Below are 21,741 nucleotides of genomic sequence, written 5' to 3'. Positions count from 1 at the left end.
GATGATCCTTCTATAGTTACCTTCCTTTTTGTACATAATATCCCTGTATGCTTCCATCTGAAAACGAAGTGTGCCAGCACTGAGGAGTAGAGCGGTCCAACACTTGTGGTTTTGTATCTTGTAAACTTGACAAACTCTGGTAATTATCATTATTGATGACATGCAGAAGTGGCATAATGCAGCAGAGTTATCTACAGACTTTGTGTGAACATAAACTACAGCACCTTTCCATGATAAAAACCCCAACACATATATGTCTAAAACCCACAAAAATACATAGAATCAGTACTTAAATATATTACAGCTTCCCATGCATTTTTCTGCCTGTGCACAAAAGGGAGGTTGACGGAGGTCTTGAGCAGCAAATATTTGCACAGGTACTTCTTTTGCATCTCTCTACAGAGTGAGAAAATTGGTATTTCTGCAGAAAGCTGCCAAACCCTTGGGTTTGCCCCACCTATTCTTTTCTTTATCATAGCACCACTTGCTCTCCCTGGGTGGATCCTTTCTGTAAGGAATCTCTGCCCTTCCAGCTTTGCATGTGCAAGACACTGTCTCCTCCACAGCTTATTTTGCAAACTCCTTACACCAGGACATATAATTCACTGTGACAGCATCCCCCCCATCCCAAAAAAATATGAATTTTTCTTCCCTTGGGTTTCTATAGGTCTTGTCTAGTCTGCACAGATTTGCCAGAGCAAGATAAGTTTGCACATAAATAGCAAGAAGAAATATGTGTGAGTAACTGAGCTTCAGTTGGCAGAGGATGTTTCATTTTCAGTTATCACCCTTTAATCCAGCTCTTGACTCAAATTCTTCTCCTTTGTATATGACATACATCCATTTTTTTGGTGACAGCTTCGTTTTACCCATTCCAAAGTTTATATGCTAATACACTTGCTGCTCCATGTAAAGCAGAAGTTAGCCCAACCTCCTTAATTAGGGCTTGCATGCCCCCATTTAGCTCAGCTGCTTGGAGGAAAGCAGCTTTCCCGGGTGAGCTATCTCCTCTGTAGGGTGCTGCCCTGCTCTTTGGATAATGCTTCTGAGCCAGGTAGGGAAGCTGCTTTCTTTCTTATTGCCCTTTGGAGCTGAGGAGAGCTTTTGAGTTTTTATGTAGATAAAAACTAATAGGGACACATCAAAGCCTGTTTTCCTCTCCAATTTCCTCAGTTAAAAGGGAGAGGAAGAAACATTTTCCAGCTTTAAAGTTTTTATTGAGGACTGGCTGGCATTGCCTACTCAAGGCTGGACTGAATAACTCTGTGTCTTTATTTCTCTTTGTTCTAGATGGGGGATAAGATTTCTGAGCAACCTTTTTATTTCCTGCTATGTTTTGGAATAAAACTTTAGAATAGTTTTCATATTTTCTGCATATGGCAGAAATATGACTTGAAAGTGTTTGTTTTATTAACTTGTACAGATCCTGTGAAAGTGGAGCAGGTTAACTCAAGCCACAAATGCAGCAGTGCTTGTACTAAAGACACAGCTAAAGCACTTGTTCAACTGAGCAGCACATAAAGTTGAGCTAGCTTAGGTACTGTCACTGGTGAGCTAGCTTACGTATTGTCCTGGTTTTGGCTAGGATAGAGCTGACTTTTTCCTAAAGCAGCTGGTAAAATGCTGTGTTTTGGATTTAGTATGGGAGAGGTCTGTTGGATAGGCAGTCCCTTCTGGGCTATTGATGGAATCATGCTGGGGGATGAGCAAGAAGCAAATCTTTTCTTTAAATAAGATATTGATGGATTAGCTCCCACAAGCATGTCTAGATTTATTTCTTGACATGTATATATCTATCTGCTCAATGAGTTAAAAAACAACAGCAAAGTAAGTTGTAATTCTGAAGGAACTGGAACACAATAATGCTGCACAGAGCTGCCTAATTAACAAGACTGTGAAGTAACTGGAGTAAATTAGCAGAGACAATTAATTTATGTTGCATCAAAATACACTGGAATGCTGCAGAGCAAATGCATAATTTTCATCTCTGATTGCTCAAAAGAACTTATGGGACCTGATATTCAATTTATTTTCACCTGATCCCTGAAAAGCATGTGGAGGCTTCTAATGTTTTCAAATTTTAGTGTGCAATGACTGGAATTTAAAATATTTTTCTGCTTTAAGAGTGTGGAGTGTAATCCCTGAGTAGCAGTGTACCCATAATTTAGTTTCTTGTCTCCAAGGCTATGATTACCATCTAAAGTTGCATGTGCAGCAGTGGTGGTAGTGGTAACTCTTTGTGACTAGCTCTAGGAATAAGATTCTCTTAGCTGCAGAGTGTAGATGGGCTGAAAGTCAAACAGAGGGGTTTAAAAAAGGACAGGTTTGTTGTTACCAGCAAAAAATGCTCAGATCTAATGGATAATTTGAACCCTGTCTCAGATGCCCTGTTACAATGGCAGCTGAGGCAAGTTATTGAAAACCTTGTATCATACTGATATATCACTAGACCTATGATTACATGCTAATTGCACTGTAAATTCCAAGTGCTGCATATCTTTAAAACACCACCTTTCTGGCCTCATAAACTACTTCTCTGCTACTAGAGGAAGGTAAGCTATGGTAACTCTGTAGAGTTCCTTGGTGATATGCATTTGATTCTCAGCAAAGGATTTAGGAGCACAAAAGCTTCTCCTGAATTACTAATAAAGAGCATCTCAGAAAGTCACGTAATTGAATGCAGACCAACTTATTCTTTCTTCTACTCCACTTTATTCTTTATTCACAGTCCAATAATGGCAAAACACAGCAGCTTCTCTTCACATAACTCCTTGTGTTAAGAAGACATGTCTTAAAGGCCAGTTCCAAACATCCTAATGAGCAAAGCTAAATCTGAAGTAGGTCTACAGCCAAATAAATACCCACCAGAAGTAAGTGTTGGCTCTGGAGAAACCTGTCTTCAGATTAATGGCTTTGGCACTTATGTGTACTTGCAGCAAGTAATTCAAGACGCCTGCTGTTGTAATGATGGCTGGTAACAATGAAGAAAAACCCCATCCCTCAGTGTATTAAATGTTTGGTGCTGTAATGAGTGATGAACTAAGTGCATTTAGCTAGAAGACCTGTGCTACTGTCCCCTCTTATGCAACTGTACCTTTGAAACAGCTGCTATAAATTACACCAGGCAGAATTTGTATATTGGTAGACTTGGGTAATTTTCTAAGTGTGGATTTATTGGAGTATAATGGTTTGTAATTGGGGACATCCTCTTTGGGCATACCCTACTTACTATATAAATGAGGTGCTTCTGAGAAAGAAAATAAAGAAATGTCTGCTCTTCCTCACTTGAATAGCTCTGCAGAGAATCTAAGTGCTGAAGCTACCACTTGCACATTAATGAGCAACTAAAACTTAAACTATACCAGTCTAACCTGAAGACTCACATGAAATTGCATGTGGGTACCAGAGGCAAGAGAAATGTTAGCTTTGAATAAGAACTCACCCATTTTCATTTCTTCACTGGTTAAAACAAAACAAAACAAACACAGAAACCTTAGGTGGAAAAGTGTAGCAACTGCTTTGAATAAATTTGCAGTTATGTCTTGAAATGAGTGTTTTATTTGCTTTGAGTAAAAAAAAAAAAAAAAAAAAACAAAAGAAAACATACCAAGACATACCATTTTTGTCCTTCTTATGTGACTTTTACATTGTAATGTCTACTGAGAAATCCATGCTGAAGAGAATAATTGCTATTCTTTACTAAAACTTCTTTAGGAACACTGAGTCTGAATTCCTTGATCTTTCATGAAGGGTTTGATTCCATCAATGAAAATTATACTTCTGATTTTTTTTTTTTTTTTTTTTTTTGATTGGTTTGGGTTTTTTAAAGATCTATCTATTTTACAGTAAGGACAAAACCAGCAAAAGTCACAGGAGCATATGTGGGAGAAGGATTTTGGTTTTCAGTGAGAACTAACTGGCTGAATATGTTTTTGAAATTGAGATCATTAAGCAGACTTTTTTTCTTGTAGGAAGAATATGGAGAAGATTCAGTATTTTGCAATCATTGTTTAATTTAATTGATGTTCTGATTCTAAAAGTACAAAAGATTTAATCAGGATTGGCTTTAGTATAATTATTTAGTAAGCTTTAGTGCTGGAGGAATGAATTTAAATGGGAATGAGACATTACTTCACTCAACTGCAAAACAGAACTTTTGAACTTGATGAAAGGTTTGACCTTCTTTCTTTTTATTAATCTAATTTTTCCCTCTGTACTTCAAGTTGTTTAGCCAAGAACAATAGGAGAGGAACATGATGCTTCATCAGAGGATGTTTCCTGCAGAAAATGGTCCTGGGAAATCACACTGGATAGATGGTGTTTTTGGGAGGGTGGAAGTCAAGAAGTCTACAAGTTTTTCTGTGTAGATTCTCCTAATGCAAACCCCATATTTTGACAAAAGTAGGGAAAATGTTCCAGAATGAGTTGGCTTTTAATGACCACCCTCTGCAGACTCTGACTCGCATTCATGGTGTGGAGTGGTTTGAAATGTTGCTGCCTCTGGGCTGTTGTTCACTGAAGATCCCTGGGCCCATTGTTGTAATGGCTCAAGGGAGCATGTGATTTTATTTGCAGTTTTGGTGACTATGAAAGGGGGAGTTCACCAGAGCCCATGGGTTGGTGGTCTGGAGCCCAGCTGCTCAAAGTGCAGGTTGCCAACTGCTGTGACTTGGCAGTGCAGGGCACCCCAACAGCTCACCTTAGGGGGCTAAGCAAGAGAAGAAAATGAGACTTAAGGTATCTGAATTAATTTTTACACCACACATTTAGAGGCATTGCCACCAGACAGGAAGATCTAGTTAAATGTCAAAAATTAAATGATTTTATGCTTCCTGGAGGTTTTATTGAAACCTCTTTAAAATAAAAATTAAAAATCTTTAATACAATCAACAGCCATCTTGTTTCCCCTGGGTCAAGCTGAGAACAGGTATCATACCAGGGTACCAGAAATTAAACTCCTCTTTTGTGACATTTTCTTGTAATTTTTATTTTCTTTGTGAAATATCCCATCCCAGATGGGACTTTGAGATCCACCAGGTGGTACTTATGGATATTTTGCTTGCACATGTTTGTCTGGTAAAACAGGCAGACCTGGGATTAGAAGAGTGAAAAGGGAGGCTGTGTCTGGGAAACCAAGGGCACGTGACAGCCTTTGCCAAGGGAAGCCAGCTTCTGAATGTGGAATAATTCGTGGGAAAGTCATTTAGCTCCAGCTAAGCCATTGTTGTAGCTGAAAAAAGAGACCAAGAGAAATAAAAATAACAGTATCTTATTGAATATTTCAGATGGAGAAGCTCACAGAGAAAGCTTCCTGAAAGTCTCTTTTCACTTAAAAAGCTGAAGCCAGAAATAGATCTCAACTTTAATAATTTGAAGGAGATAAAATTGGACAGTTACTTTTGGGATTTAATCTTTCTGATGGTATCATCAGAAGGAAGAAGCTTAGTGCAACAAGAGAGTTTGTGAAGTATTTTTAGAGATGTTTAATGTTTGAGAGCAAGGGAAAGGTAAGACAAAATCCCTCAGTGAAAGCTTCCATGATTTCCTTTGTTTGCATTCTGATGACATCTGATTACTTAACTTATAAAGATATTCAAGTGGCTGTAAGTACTTTACCAAGCCCTTGTGTGTTATAACTGCATAAACAGTTGAGCAATAAACACTAAGCAGAGCTTATAGGAGCTGTGAGATGCTGCTCCTGCATCCACATCTCTGCCAAGCTGAGATTTGCCTCGATAAAGTGCAAATTTTCCTTGCTTGTGCTGATGAACCTGGGAGCTGAATGACAGGTGGTTTGGGGGACGACTGGGCTATTTTACTTCCAGGCATAACTGAGCTGCTTCAGCAGGTCAGAGAATTTCAGAAAGCAATCTGGGTAACTAATGGTAATGGCAACTTAGCTGTCTCTTCCAGAAGTTAATTCTAAGTCTTCTCATTCAAGCATTCATTCAGAGGCTATGTCTAAATTGCAATGTCTGACTAGTTGCTGGTTTCTTTCCAAATATATGTACCTTTGCCAAAAATGGTGTCTGTAGACAATGAGATGTCTGTTCCTTCTATTAGCACTGACTCAATCTCAAAAGCTCCCAGAGATCTAAACTGGGGAACTCAATGACTTTTTTAGAAGATGCTGAAGATTTAATGTTTAATATTATTGGAATATTTCCTCTGTGGGTTCACAGACAAGATTTGGTCCTTGCTTTTCTCTAGCTCTGTTGTTGTAGTGAGTGACCCTGGGTGACAAATTAATCTTAATGCACCTTTAAATTGTGATGTGTCAGTGTATAAACAGGTACTTTCATTACAGGTCTAGAGTGTATCATCATCTGCGTTTTCTTGTTTGTGTCTGAGCAAATGTTCTTGCCCTAAAGGGGTCAGCACTAAAAATAAACATTTCACATGGTGAATTACTGCAATTCAACTGGTATATTCAATGAAGGGAATGAAGAAGAACAAAATAAACTACACTGCTGTCCTTGGCCATTACAGAGAAGAATGAAAATCACACACTGAGGAGAGGAACAATGAGGGGAGGCAATAATGGAATTTTGCATCACAAACTGGAAATACTTCAAAACAAAGTACAAATACACATTTCTATTTGTATCTGTCATTAGTTCTATACTGGAGTGCAGGAGGTCTGGGGTAAAATTTAATACAAAATGTCTATCAGGAAAGTGATGAAATCCCTCTTGACCTTAAATTTGTTTGTTTTTCTGGAGGTTTTTTTGGGTTTTTTGAGTGGTGATATTTTGTGGTCATAATGAGGAGATTAGTTTGGTTTGGTTTTTTTTTTTTTTCGGGGGGGGGGGTTTTGTTTGCTTTTAAATTGACATAAAACAAAAAATTATATACCACATAATGGAAATGAATGTCAGTAGAAAATGTGGAATTCTGAGTCTATAACTGCCTCAATGGTATGTTCCCAGCTCTTCTCCTGGGAAGTTAGCAGATCTATACTGCATCATTTGTAGATTCTGTGTGTTCCTTAAACCATGTAATGGCATGTCAAGCATGACAAAACATTTGGACACACTTAGCAGCATACCTTATTTTATTGTCATCTTTGGTTGCTGGGATAGGCACAACAAACGATAGTACTTAACAGTTACAGTTCAAAAGCTATGAAGGTTCATCTTTCCCATGGGATTCAGTCACACACTTAGGAAGAAAAAAATCCTTTGAGTTAATTGGAAATCACTCATGTTGTATGTAAAACCGCAGTTAGAGCAAAGAAGTTTTAAAAGATCAGAGGCATGAATGATTGTTTGAACAACACTTTCTGGTAGTTGCAGTGAAAGAATAGATTGGTACAAGTCAGGAAAGTCAGATCTTTTAGTCTTCTCTTTTCCTGGGCAGGGCTGAAAAATAACGTGTGTCTTTTAGAACTACTACAGAAGCTATATACAAATTAGTCATGTAAAGCAAAAGTTTAAATTTATCAAAGAAACATTAGTCACTCTGTTCTAATCAAAGGTGATACAGCCTGAGGAAGTGGAGGGGAGAAGATGGAGAGAAACAGATGACCCACTTAGTGTTCTTGTTAGGCAGCAGTTTCTGAAAAGAATTCACTACAGCTGCAGTTCAGCAAAGCACTTCTTTGTATGTCCTTTTCATCTTCAATAATGAACCCACACCTATGCATACACTTATGGTCTCCTGCATGCTGAACAGCTCTGCCAAATCAAAGCTTATATTATGAAGTCTTTCAAAGTGATGTTTAGAAACTGACATGTAATGTTGCTCTGGATGGGAAAACATGAAGCAGTGTTTATCAGACCTGTGTAAAATGCAGAAATCTCCTAGAAGCAATCTTGGTGTCAAGATATTTTTGTACCCACAAATATGACCGTGTGTTCCTTTTAAAATGGAGAACTGCTGTTTTGTTGGGGTTTTTTCCCCCTTCTGTTTTTGTTTTGGTGTCCCCCACCATTGCATCATTCATATTGTTTGGAGCAAATGGTTATCCCATCACTTGACACAGCTGCAGGAAGAACTGTAGCACAGAATTTGTGCTACTTGATAAAAGAACCCACGAAAGAGCAGCACTTTCTCTTCTTTGCTCATCAGCAGCCAAATAAATGTGGTTCCAAGGGAACAATATTTGCATGATACAGTAGTTTTTTCTCTAGATCAGGAGCTAGGAAATTAACAAAGCTGATTTTTAATTCTCAGCCATCATCCAGAGTCGATAAAGGTTGTTTTGAGTAAAGTGGCAAACGGGTTATCATGTGACAAGGCTGAATCTGAAGTGCATGAGGAAAATGCCCTCTGCTACCTACTTACATCAATCTGACTGTATAGAGATATTTGGGCCTATTCTGGTAAAATGCTACTGCTAGTGATACCAAACAGGGATTTTTTTACAAAGTGTTACAGTAGCTTTTCCCTGCTTCTATATTAGCATGTAAATTATTCATGTTTACATTAGCTTATAAACTAAATTTAGAATTCTTTAGGATCTTCTTAAATATTCTGTGCAGGCTGCTGAATACTTTAATATTATGATTCCTTTAGATCTAACAGCTGCCTTGGATAACATTGGCCATACGGTGTTATTTATGTTTGTGCTCCCTACCAGGAGCAGATGGAATCTCCTTCAAGCAGCTTTGCTGCTTTTCCACGCAGGAGGCCTGAAGAGTAACTGTTGGTAACTACTCATCTGCCCTGTGTCCCATTCTATCCTCCCACCTCTTGTCCGTGAGCAGGGGTGAAATGCAGGCCGTGCTCAAATCTTGCCACTGAGGCCAACTCAGCGAAGACTCTTTCTGTGATGCGCCGTCCCTTCAGCCTGTGGTTGCTGGAGACATGGAGGTGTCTTGAAGTTTGCAGGGAACTGTCAGGTGGGGTGGTGAGAGCTAGGTGGCCAAGGCTCAGTTCAGATATGGCTTGGAAATAGGTGGTGCACAGCGCCCTTTCTTAAACGAGCTTTGGTATCGCCATACTGGGTACCTCTGCACAAGCCTGACAGAAGCTGCTGCAGCAGCTTCCTCTCTGCATTCCAGCTTACCTGTGTAAGCACTTCCACATCCTCCTGGAAAGATTTCAGGGCTGCAGGGAGCCTGGGACTACCATGACAACACTGCCAGGAGAAGCAGAGCTATCTGTTTTAGTTGACTGGGGTTGAATGAAACAAGTGAAGCAACTTTCTGGGAGGGTGTTTTCTCATTGAAAGTTATATTCATGGCTGTGCCTTGGTCTACAGGTGGTTCTTCTCTTTTCCACTATGCTATATGCCTATGCAGCACCAGTGAGGCAAGACTAACTTGTTCTTGGCATGTGACTGTTTGAAGGCACAGACTAATATGGCACAAATATATGCAGTGATTAAATAACGCTATTTTACAAAAGAAAAGTAATTCCTTGAGCTGATAACCAGATTGGAAATAACTTGGGTATAGGAAATGTCTGAAACTGATAGTGTAGTAAGAGTAAACAAATATGGCTTTTATTTTCCCAGTAATAGTGGGGTTCTTCAGGGCTCCATCTTAGGCCCACTGCTATTCAACAACTTCACAATAAATTTGGATGCAGGACTGGAAGGAATACTAAGTAAATTTGCTGATGACACAAAATTGGGTGGAGCTGTTGACTCTTTCAAAGGCATAGAGGTCCTGCTCAGAGACCTTGACAAATTAGAGGGCTGGGCAATCATCAACCATGTGAAGTTCAGCAAAGTGAAGAATTCTGCAGTTGGGATGGGGCAACCCTGGATGTACAAACAGACTGGGGAATGAGAGGCTGGAGAGCAGTGCTGAGGAAAGGGACTGGGGGGTCTTCGTGGATGGCCAGCTGAATGAGAGTCAGCAGTGCCCTGGCAGCAGGACACCCATGTCCTGGGGGACAGGGCACAGCATCACCAGCCAGGCAAAGGAGGGGATTGTCCCACTCTGCTCTGCACTGAAGTGGCCTCACCTCGAGTGCTGGGGGTAGTTTTGGCCGCCGCAACATAAGAAAGATATTAAGCTATTCGAGGGTGTCCAAAGGAGGGCAAAAAAGGAGGTGAAGGGTCTTCTAGAGGGCAAGACACACGAGGATTAGCTGAGGTAATTTGGCTTGCCCTGCTCACTGGAGGAGACCAAGGGGGGACTCGTTGTGCTCTACGGCTATCTTGTGAGGGGAAGAGGAGGGGCAGGCACTGATCTCTTCTTTCTGGTGACCAGTGACAGGACCTGAAGGAATGGCCTGAAGTTGTAGAAGGGAAGGTTTAGGTTGGATATGAGGAAAAGGTTTTTCACCAGGAGGGTGGTTGGGCACTGAACAGGCTCCCCAGGGAAGTGGTCGCAGCACCAGCCTGACAGAGTTCAAGAAGCATTGGGACAGTACTCCTGTGCACATGGTGCAATTCCTGGGGATGTCCTGTGCAGCACTAGGCGTTGGACCTGGTGATCCCTGTGGGTTCCTTCCAGCTCAGGGTATTCTGTGATTCTATGATAACAGTTTGCAATACAATTTATCAGAAAACCATGAAAAGGTTCTTTCTCTCTTTTTTTTCTGTTTTTTCTTCTTTTTTCCTACATAATTCAAAACCTCACCTCAAAACAATGAGATAACACATTCACACTGCAAAGCTCTTGGCAGTTTATCTTTGTTGTTTTTTTTATGTTCAGCATCCATGAAAGGGAACTGTTCTATGAAACTCAGCAAACGCTGGTTACATGAGAAATCATGACCTCCTCTGTTCATGATTATTTATTGATTAAAATACAGTGTACTGAATTGCAAATTACTTCTTGGACAGCTTGAATGCCAGATCATTCTTTTATGGCTTTAAAATACAGCAATACATTGGAAACACAATGTTCTGAGTACATCTACCTATTCTTACCTTCCATTTATAAATTATAAAGCAGTTGGTTTTGATAATAGTAGACTATGTTTGTCTCAATAGTGCAAAACCTTTATAGCTATAAGTAAACATGACATTTAGATTGAATTTTAATTAAATGTGTTTTTTCCTCCTGATTGGGAAACCCTTTCAGCAACAGCTTGAAAACATACAAGGAAAACTTTCTTAATGTTTCTGTTATCTATTAAAGTCCCAAAGGAGTTTTTCCATGCTGTTGTCCAGGGTTTATGTGAACCACAGGTACTTTCAGTCTCTTACTAGACTTCTGATGTTTTAATTCAGATGCCTCTAAATAATAATTTTAAGATTCCTTTTCAGCCTGTTAGAAATAATATATACTTTGCAACCATAATGGATGAGGTTATTTTAGGGCTGAAATTACACTTATCCATTGGGCACACTTTAGAACTAAAAAGTATTTTTTCTAGGGTTCAAGAAATATGGCCTGATGATTTAAAGGTCCAGACACAGTAAAATAGGCTCTGTGTGTGTGAACAATTTTATGACCACTCCTGGTTTAGGAATTTATTACAAGTATTTTCAACAACCTGATTTAAAGCACATGTGAGGGAATGTTGATGAAACTCTAAGTAATGATTTAACAGGGTACAAGTGCATAATTTTATAGTAATGACCTGCATTAATGAATGGTTGATAAACACATTCATATGGTGGTGGCCCTGAAGCATTAATAGTAAAAATAGTCATAAATTTGTATCAAAAATGTGTACTGGTTTCATAATTCAAGTGAGTCTGCTTACAAAACCCCTCTACTGCAAATGCTTTTCCCGTACCAATAAGCAAAATATAAATTTACTTGAATATTAAATTCCATCTACCCCATATTTTCACATGACCATGTGAGCATGACCATTCTTATAGATCCTTATTCTCTGTGGATTCCTGTCGGCCCTGCACTCTCACACCTAGGCTAAGTGTTGAGGAATACATTTAGTGCAGGTAGCTCAGTGTGCAAAATGCAGATTGCAGCTCTGGGAAGCTTCCAGTGGAAGCTCTGGGAGCTTCCACTTCCTATTGAATGGAATAACAACCCATTTTCTTGATCATGTTGATGGCTGAAATGGCAAAGGAACCAGAAACAAAAGTAGCTTGGTGAACATCTCACTGTTCCTTGTGGCAGAGATGAAAACTTGGCCCATCTCTGTTGATTCCCATCTCAATGTGTTTATGCTCCAGATATTCAACTCTTTTTGGGTGTTGTGGAAATCCCTGTGCATCTAGCCAAAGGCTACCAACAACAGGAGTGTACAAAAGCTAAGAAAAACAACCTTCTGAAATTATTCTGAAGTCCTGTAGGATATATGGGCTGTAAGAGCAAGATCTCTCCATAGCCTGTGTTATTAGATCTCTTTGAAATGCCTGCCTGAGCATATATCTGCATTTTATTGTTATTTTACACAATCACTCTGAACTTAAATTATTAATTTCACCCAGGCTGGTACAGTATATAAAATCTACTCTTTTCTTATATTATCTCTCTTGATGGGAAAAAAAAAAGGCAATTTATTATGCATGATATTTGCCTAAACTCTTCCTCTACACTCATTTCACCACATGGAAATTTTATCAAGAAAATGTGCCATTCACTACCTATGTTAATCCTGTGAAATCTGGAGAAGCTTCATTCAGGTTCATTGCAGGCTTAAAATGCTGTAGCTTATAGCAGGATGTGTCCCATGGCTCCCTTTTTCTAATGATATTCTAAACTTATCATGTAAATTCACAGTTTTATGTGCTAGAAGGAGGCATTTGTATGCAAATGTTGCACTACTTTGACTATTCTAAACTGAAAAAATAAAGACTTGTTTATCCAGAAATACCTGGCAGAGGATGGTAAAGATTTATATTGTATAAATTTGAAGAATTTGTCATTATTTTGGTTGGTTATGGCTACTGGGGAAACAATATTTTTAGATTTTTTTTAAAGGACTTGTATTAGAGACCATATAGGTAAGCAAATAATATTTTAGCTCATTAATGTCAGTGGAGTGTAATATTTATTTATTGCCTGTAACTATTGTGCCTGTAACTAAAGTGTGGGAAATTAGTGAAAGATGATTTTCAGTGAATATGCTGTGCTGAATGATGTGAGAGTGTGAATCACAGTGTGTCACTGATATTATATTCTGAGGAAGATTGTCTGCACTGGCTAGCATAAAATATCTCTTCAAAGACAGGAGGCAATGAGGTGAAACCATCTGCTGTGTATGTGTGTGTGTGTATGCACATACACATATATGTAAAAATAAAATCTCCTTTGACTTTTCAGAAGTTCAGTTTAATTCAGTAGAACTATTTATAGTGAAATGGGATTTTTTTGGTCTGGGATTGCAGACTGTTTCAGTGAGTTATCAGGATGACTAACAGCACCTCCTGATTTAGATACATCTCTGGTGATCTTTCACTGGGATGACCCCATTGTAGAATCATAGAATCCTGCCTCTCATGAAGATCAGCACACAAGTGAAGAGATCCAAAGGAAAAAGAGTAATGTTTTATTTATTTTTAAAAGTACATTAATAATTTGATTAAATTATAAAAGCACATATATTATTTAAAAATAAAAATTTAGTTAGTAATAGGTTTATTTTTTACATTCCCCACATTGTCTTCCCCTGTTTCCCTCATTTGCTTTGGTGTGTGTGTGTCAACTGGATCGCTGTGTGTCAGCACTAGATTTATAAAATGAATTAGCAAGTGCTTTCCCACGGCACTGGTTTTGTCTGGGCTAAGAGCTCTCTCATCCTTGTTAATGGTCTGAGGAAGCTGCTGCTTAGCTTTTCTTTTTTTTTCCCCTCTCCCCTCCTTTCTAGGGTAAGTTCAGGAGCCCATCCTTTATCCTCCATATTTGTGAGGCAAACAGAGCAGCAGACAAGCTAGCTTTCAACTTTCTGGTTTTCTTAAGCCACAGTAAAACAGCAGAGAGAAGATAAAAAAGAGATATCTTATTTTCTTCAGAAGGAATCACACTATTGTTCCACTTGTTTATTGAAGTCTGGCTTCATGTAATTGCAAAGGCTGCTTTTCTTTCTTTTTCCTTTTTTCTTTTTCTTTTAATTAACTTTTGTTTCACTCTTACAGAAATGACATGGTACATTTTCCAGAAAGCCCTTCAAAAACTTTGATTTAAATAAGCTGTAATGATGTATCAGAAACTCTTACTGAAGTCTGAAGTGGTTTTGCCCACCCTTTCCTGTGTTCCTGTCACAGTTTTCTTGCTTTGTTCTTCTTTATCCACTGTTGCTTTTAATTTTTTTCTCTATTTTTTCCCCCTTTATTTTGAAAATGCTGAGCAGAGTTAAATGCAAGACCAGACACTTTTCATTCCAGGTCCTTAGCACAGGTGGGCTGATACTTTGTAAGGGATAACTTGCCTCCTCCTTTTTCTTTCCTCCCTCACTTGAACAAGAACTGAAGAAAGATTTATTTCAGGAGTGTGCTGCTATGTCTAGGCAAAAAACATTTGCTCAAATATGTTTTCAAAAGCTGAATACATGTGCAAGTGCTTTCCAATTACCTGATTCCCTCTCTATCCCAATTAACTAAGAGAATATTTATCCTGACAGACAGTGCTTGACTGCCTGATTCTCTTTCCAAATTGTTGCTCTGTCTTACCTGCTACAGCTGCCTTCAGGCTGTCTGTAAAAGTTCATAGACTCTAATTGTTTGGGTTACATATTAGCCTTTGGTTTAAAAACGAGGTTAAGTAATCTGAAAATTTCCATGGCATGCCTGACAACTTTAATTATCTATTCTTGAATCTATAAGGATTTGAGGTACTCTGTGCTTTACCTTAGTTTTTCTGTGCTAATAAGAGCAAAAAGTCAATCTCATTGCAAAGGCGACTTTGCAATGGAAATTGAGTGAATAATGTGTTGGTCAGGCAGAAGCCAGGACTGCTGCCAGAGGGAAAAGTAACACCTAATTTTTGAGATAATGTGACTGAGTAACTAGAAAGATGCTTTGGAGTTAGGAAGACTGGCTGTGCTTCCCTGGATATGCCCTACAGCACCAGCTGTCCAAACTTTGAAGGCTGAACTGCAAGCATCTTTCACCAGGCACTAAAATCCCTGGAGACATTGGACATTAAAGTCTTGACCTCTCTGAATTGAGGTTTGTTCTCAACTCACAGAAAATAGTTTCACATTTGGTTGAAATAGAAATAGAAAAACGAATTAAAAACCTCCTAACAGATAATTACTAGGTTTTTTTCATTTTAAGGTGAGTAAAGTGTAATCCTAAAGAAGAGCTTCAAGTCAAATTGATTTAACTCTCTAGGGCAGAAATAGCTGTAGCAGTGATCTGCCTCTGCAGAGCCATAGCTTGATAGCAGGTATTTCCTGAGATTTTTGGTTTGTTCTACAGCTCCTCTATTCAGAAACATTTTGACAAGTTGCTTTCCTGCAGGTCTGTGTTTGAATTCCACAGGAAAGCTCTTGTTTGGTGAGGCCCTCTCTGGCTAGGAAAAGGACCTAGGGACGACAGATCTCAGCCTGGGATACAGACAGCAGTGATGATATACCACTCTGATATTTTTAAGTAGTGCTGGCAGCAGGTTTGCAACTGGAACTTTTCCATCCTGAGAAGAACACCCAATGTGCCAAAAGCTTCCAAACAAACAACTCCTGCTAGCATTTGGGCTAATGAATTTTTCATTGTGAACGTATCAATAACAAACACCTGTGGCAAACACGTGTGGAGAGATGAAAAAGCATCTTGTTTGGGTTTTTCAGTGCTTGAACTTTTGCCAGCATCAGCTGTACTGAGCAATCAAAGAGGTGTTATGTAGTTGTACTGGGATTTTTCAGACCAACAGTCCAGAATCCACATTTCTGCTTAACAAGTTAATTTACAATTAAGAGAATGTACAAGGGAATGCACCTCTGCTGTATAAATATTAATTATTAGTAATATTTTTGCCTCTCTCCTAACTCAAGACACCTTATTTCACTGTCTGACAATCTCCTTTTCTGTATTCAGTCTCCAAGTTTTGAGTCTTGGGCAATATTTAAGAAAATGGATTTCTGCAACTTTAATGTTCTCTTACTGGGAGAAAAAAAAGGCAGATGTGTGATTTTTTTTTTTTTTTTTTTTTTTTTTTTCTGTCAAGGAGCAAAATCTTCCAGCACAAAAGTAAGCTGGATCTTAAAACCAACACTAATAACATATTGTCTATGTACTTATAATGGAAGTTTTAGCAATTAAAAAGCTTTCTACTCTTTATTTGGAAAGGTAAAAACTGCCTCTTTCCTTCTGTTTATTCTAAGATGTTCCTCACAGAAAGACTTGGACCAACCTGAGCTTCACAAGAAGGGAGACAATTCAATCAGTAGACCCACAAATGTGGGGATATATTTTCAAAATAATGCAATTGTATGAGTGTTCTTGGGGCTACATCTGCCTGAAAATTAGCTGTAGCTAGACAGGTGGATATATAGCTCTGACTTTGGTGCAAAAGATTATAAAATGCTTTTTAAATGCAAAATTTGTTATGAAATCAACAGAAGCATCATCAGTCATCATGACAAATTCTGAACAATGTGCTTAGAAAAGTTAATCTTTCATAGTAAAATGATTAATCTAAAGGAACACGTAACTTGTCATTGGAGTAGATTAATTTCTCCATTTGGTTACCGTCTTGCATCAAAGCATATCATCAGACACTATAAACCTGTTGTGGCTGGCCTCATCTCACTAAACAAGTTTATTGAACACCCTCAAGTGTGAAGATGTCTCAAACACTTTTGGAGCGGACTGTCTTTGAGAGGACTGTAGAGATATCTCTGCCTGTGCTGCTTCATAACCATTGTTTTACTGACTGCCTGTAAGCACTCATCCTGCTGGAATCCACCAGCAACCCTTCCCTTGATGGAACTTCCACCCCTTGATTGAGTTCTGCCCACTAAAGGTGTGTCCCTTCAGGCAGGACAGGATGTGCATGTCTTGGCTGACTGGGATACACGGGGATGCCTGTGCTTTGGAGGGGATGCTGCACATCAGGCATGCAATCCATCCAGTGTGCAAGGCTGGCACAGTCCCAGCCTTCTTTCCAGGGTCCACCACGACAACAGTTCCTACTGTGGATATTTGTATAATTATGGCTGAGTAAAACCTCTAAAGGTAAATATTAATGTCATGTACAGCTTTGTACTCTCCTAGAGTTATTTGAAGGTGCTGTCAGCATCAGGCAGATATACCTGGCTCTGAAAGCTATCTAAACCAAATCCCACAGATTTGTAATAAAATTTTTCTTTTTTCCCTTATGCAAACATAGGTTGTTTCTTCCAAGCTTTTTGTTATTGAAGGGGAACACTTTTATTTCATCAAAACCCTAGTGCTCTGCTGTGTGGAGAGGTGTTTGTGGCTGCTGGTGGCTCTCACCACAGCTCCTCTAGTCTTTGTCCTGTTTGTTGCTAGACTCCAACATGGCTGCTTGCTATTTCAAGGATGTGGCCCAACGTTTTGGGTCTTAAATGACCTGGATCTACATAATGTGAAAAGTACCAATAGCTGAGCACAACATATTAGGAGAGGAAGAGAAAATGTAAGGGCGACAGGAAGAAATGAATGGCTGTGCAAGGGAAAACACTGTGAGCTTTGGGTTGAGGGTAGACTTGGCTCTTCTGTGTGATGGCCTGATTTTTGTTTTCTTTTTTTTCTGTAGCATTTATAAAACATGAGATATTATTGGGAGATGATACACCTAGTCCTGAGAAGTGCTGAATGCAATCCATAAACTTCTGATAAGCCTTGACCAGATAAGATTCTACTTCTTGCCAACACTTTTGCTTGTCATTTGCCCAGAAACAGGGTTCTGTTACAATGAAACGAAAATATGTTTGTGGGAAATGGATGGGATGCTATGATGTTAGGGTTGGTTTTTTGCCACAAACTTTTGATGTGCATGAGGGGGTGGGGGAATGAATAGAGCCTTGGATTTTTCTGGCATGTGTTTGCCTTCCAACAGTTTTATCTCCAGTAGTTAATTCTCCAGTATTTTTCAGGATAATGTGAAGCAGATAAACTCATGCATAGTGTAAGAAAATGAAAGTAATTCCGAAATATCTGGCAGAGACATTTTAATCCTAATTAAAACTGAAGGAGGAAAGAGAAGGAATTAAATGCATTTTATAGTTCTGACTTGTTCCCCATCAAGGAGATTTTTTCCATTCTAGAATGCCCCTGCATAATTTCTAATCAGCCTTTCAGCCTTCACCATGAGTGACAGAGCAAGGAGGAGAATGTCTGCCAGTGTCTTGGGAGAATTTATTTAAGGTTCTTCTGAGCTGTGGAAAGGATTTGTCATTGTCAATATCATCAATGTGGCTGATCAGCAGCCTGGTCAGTCTTGTCATCAGAAGAGGAAATAGAGTATGTGTAGGTGACAGATAAAGAGAGAGCGAGAGAGAAATTGCTTCACAGAAAAATAATACTCATTCTATCCATCTGTGTCTGTGTGTATTCTAGCTGTTGTTCCACTAATTCTTGGGGAAATAAAAATAAGAACCACCATTCCATTTACTCTCTAATTTACTTCACTGAGCACTTGGGAGATGAACCTGCGAGGGCGAGCATGCTGGCCTGGGGAAAAAGGAATGCAGTGCTCATTCCCAAGATATCCTCTTTTATACACCGTGAAATTCTGTCAGTTAATTTCAGGAGACCCCAAAGAAACTAATAAGTGAGCCTCTTGTGTTAAGAGGTTTGGGATCTGCAAAGCATCCAGAATTCCAGGGGCTTATCTGAGCTTATCAGCAGTAGCTCACACTCTTTGATCTGCCAATTGAGTCAAGAATCTCTTTGAAACAGGTGTCTGTGTGAGGTTTTCCATTGCATTATGATTCTGGTCAGCTTCAGGCTCTCACTGTACTTCCAATTTGATCTAAAAATACTTTTGCTGATGTGGGCTATAAAACACTCAGTTGTGGGTGAGGTGGTACTGTCTTCCCTTATTGCAAGTTTCAGTTATTTGTAATTTCAAAAGTTGAGAGATACATCTGTGATAAAAAAATTCACCAACATATTTGAGCACTACTGTGATAAAACAATTCACCAACATAGTTGAGCTCTTCTGACACAAGCAGGAGGTTTTCCTTTCAGGACATAGATAAATGCAGAAGGCATTTTCTGTACAAAAAGAGATTTATTTTGCTGAAGATGCCTGAGATGCCTCAGACCTTCTATTATTGCTTGCTTTTTCTTGCTGGAGCAAAAGAGCTTCTGCATGTCAGGGAATCACGGTCAGCTTGTACAGCAAATCCCTCCCAGGCTGTTCCTACAGTCAAAAGGGCATGGCTATGGCCAGTGTACAGAGTTCCTCTTGGTTGATTCGGTCTCCTTTGAAGCCATTGGCTGTCTCCAAATGGCTGAATTTTAAGTTTGGTAAAGGCATGGCATAAGAGGACAGACAGAATATTAGTAGACACACTTAGTTTGCTGAGTTTGGGCTCATGTCTTCTTCCCATGTCCTTGGAGTCCTGAAATGGGGGACAGAAGGAATCAGCTGCATATTATCTCTTCATATACTCATAATTCTGTATTTAGATACTGCTTCTTTGGGTTCTGTGCTTGGCATATAGGGAAGAATAACACTGTTAATCCTTTTTGCTAGCTTGAAGAATATTCAAGGACTAGGATTTAAGTTGGATATCAAGATTGCGAAGTTTTAATAAGAGAACAGGCTATCAGATAAGCACCCTGTTTTTATTTCTTTTATTTGCTGATTTCAGCCATGAACCAGCTGTACTCTTTACTACATCACAGGGTCTGCAAATGTTCTTGAATCCTTTTAGAAAATAGTAACAAAAGCTGCTCTGAAGTTCTTGACTTTAATTTCCTTGGCATATCCATCATAAGAGGCTATTAAGGAAATTAAGCAGTGATAGAGTGAGAACTAAATTTGTATGAGGCACTAGAAAAATTCTGATGTGCAAAAATTGTTTGACTGAATGGCTAGTTTCCAACATCACCAAAATTCTGTAGCTAGTATCTAAAGCCAAACAAAATTGCTGGAGTTGATGGTGGGTAGGGGAGAAGGAGGGATTTTTGCATTTATTTTAAAGAAGGAATTTCCAGTTTTTCAGACTTAAAATGTCAATTGGAAACAATTTGATCTCATGATATTCTAATGAAATCTAGTTCTTCATTTCACTTGACTATCCAGGACTGCATCAGTCTAGGTTTCTAGATGTTATGACTCCAAGATAACTTGGAAAGTGGATTTTCCATAGATGCAGTGTTGGTTCTCATTCGAAAGGGAAGCAGTGGCACTTGGGGTAGAATATTTCAAACAGCTTAATCTTACATTTAAGGAAGATAATGCTGTCACTCTCTCCTATGTTTGACTGGGATAGAGTTAATTTTCTTCCTAGTAGATGGTGCAGTGCTGTGTTTTGGAATCAGTATGAGAATAATGTTGATAACACACTGATGTTTTAGTTTTTGCTAAGCAGTGCTTATTCTACATTAGAGACTTCTCAGCTTCTCTTGTCCTGCCAGTCAGAAGGGTGGAGGGGCACCAGAAGTTGGGAGGGGACACAGCCAAGACAACAGACCCAAATTGGCCACGGGGATATTCCATATCATATGACAGCATGCCCAGGATATAAACTGGGGATAAAGTTGGCTTGGGAACTGCTTGGGCACCAGTTGGCAAGTGGTGAGGAACTGCATTGTGCTTCACTTGTGTTGTATATTCTACCTCTTTTACCATTACTATTACTATCATTATTATTATTTTCCTTCCTTTCTGTCAAATTAAACTGTCTTTATCTCAAACCATGACTTTTCTGACTTTTACTCTTTTGATTCCCTCTCTCATCCTGTTGGGAGTGCATGGTGGGAGCGAGCAAGCAAGCGGCTGTGAGGTGCTTAGTTGCCAGCTGAGGTTAAATCAAGACTCTCTGACTGAGACTTTTATAGACCACTTTCCACTAAAAATATTTTTAGATCAAATTGAGAGTGCAAATTGGGTGAGGAAATTGGAATGAAGCTCACTTCCAAACTGTTACTCATCATTAGGAAAACAGGCCCACAAGGGAAACTAGCATAGGGATAAGCTAAGCCTTAACTATGAAGAATTTAGAGAAATAATGAAGCTGAATGTGGAGAGCAAATCCTACCCTAAATTTTAAATTTTAGCCAGCTTCTGTTGAAAACCATACAGCTAATAAAACTCCCTCACTAGGATATTCTCATTTCTTTGCCTTTTAGTCGTTTGTTTACTTGTTTGGGTTTTGTCCTGTTTTGCCAGCCAGATCTCTACAGCTGTGTAAAAAGACAGGTTATAACAAGTGAAAGTAAGTCTTGAAAAACAATTTTGCTGGAAAAATAACTGGACCTGCTTACACATATTGCTGGATTCTACATTGCTTTTATCTTGGGGGAGGAAATGCAGAGAAACGCTTAGTCAGCCAGCCCAAACCACTGCTGCTAGCCATCAGAATTTATTGCTGAAGAGAGCTCACGTTAATCGATTCCCAGTGCAGAGTCCATACTGCTATATTTGGCTCCTGCTCAGAAGGGAAAATAATATCTAGGCAACAAAATGTTTTGTGCTGTTTACCTCAAACTTAAGAACAACAAGTAGCTTGCAGGCTGAAACTAATTGTCAGTAATCTTATCCCATAAAAACATATGAAAGACAAGAGCTATAAAAAATAGGGTCAAATACAGGATGTCTTCTGCTATCCATAGATGTAACATCCTGGGGGTGACTCAATATACATGGGATTTTTCTATATAAAGAAGCATGATGGCTACACCGATGAGCAGAAGATGGTTTCTCCCCACCCTACTGAAGTTTGAATTACTTAGCTGTTTTTTTTTTTCTTTTCCTAAACTCCTGGATGCCTCAGAGCTCTCCCTCAGAG

General features: G+C 39.1%; 1 protein-coding gene across 2 annotated transcripts in view; it reads left to right on the top strand.

The window, feature by feature from the left end:
- Positions 1–947: 947 nt before the first annotated feature.
- LRRC3B (leucine rich repeat containing 3B) overlaps positions 948–21,741 on the top strand; it is a 145,859-nt gene continuing 125,065 nt past the window's right edge. The window contains exon 1 of one of the 2 annotated variants that reach the window (XM_068206629.1): positions 948–1,054. The gene's annotated coding sequence lies outside the window, so the exon portion shown is untranslated. The remainder of the gene's footprint in view (positions 1,055–21,741) is intronic. The other variant, XM_068206647.1, reaches the window with a different exon arrangement.

The sequence above is a fragment of the Anomalospiza imberbis genome, chromosome 1 (assembly GCF_031753505.1).
Source record: "Anomalospiza imberbis isolate Cuckoo-Finch-1a 21T00152 chromosome 1, ASM3175350v1, whole genome shotgun sequence".
Taxonomy (NCBI): Eukaryota; Metazoa; Chordata; class Aves; order Passeriformes; family Viduidae; genus Anomalospiza; species Anomalospiza imberbis.
The sequence above is the reverse complement of the archived record's forward strand: the minus strand, read 5'-3'. Positions and strand labels throughout refer to the sequence as shown.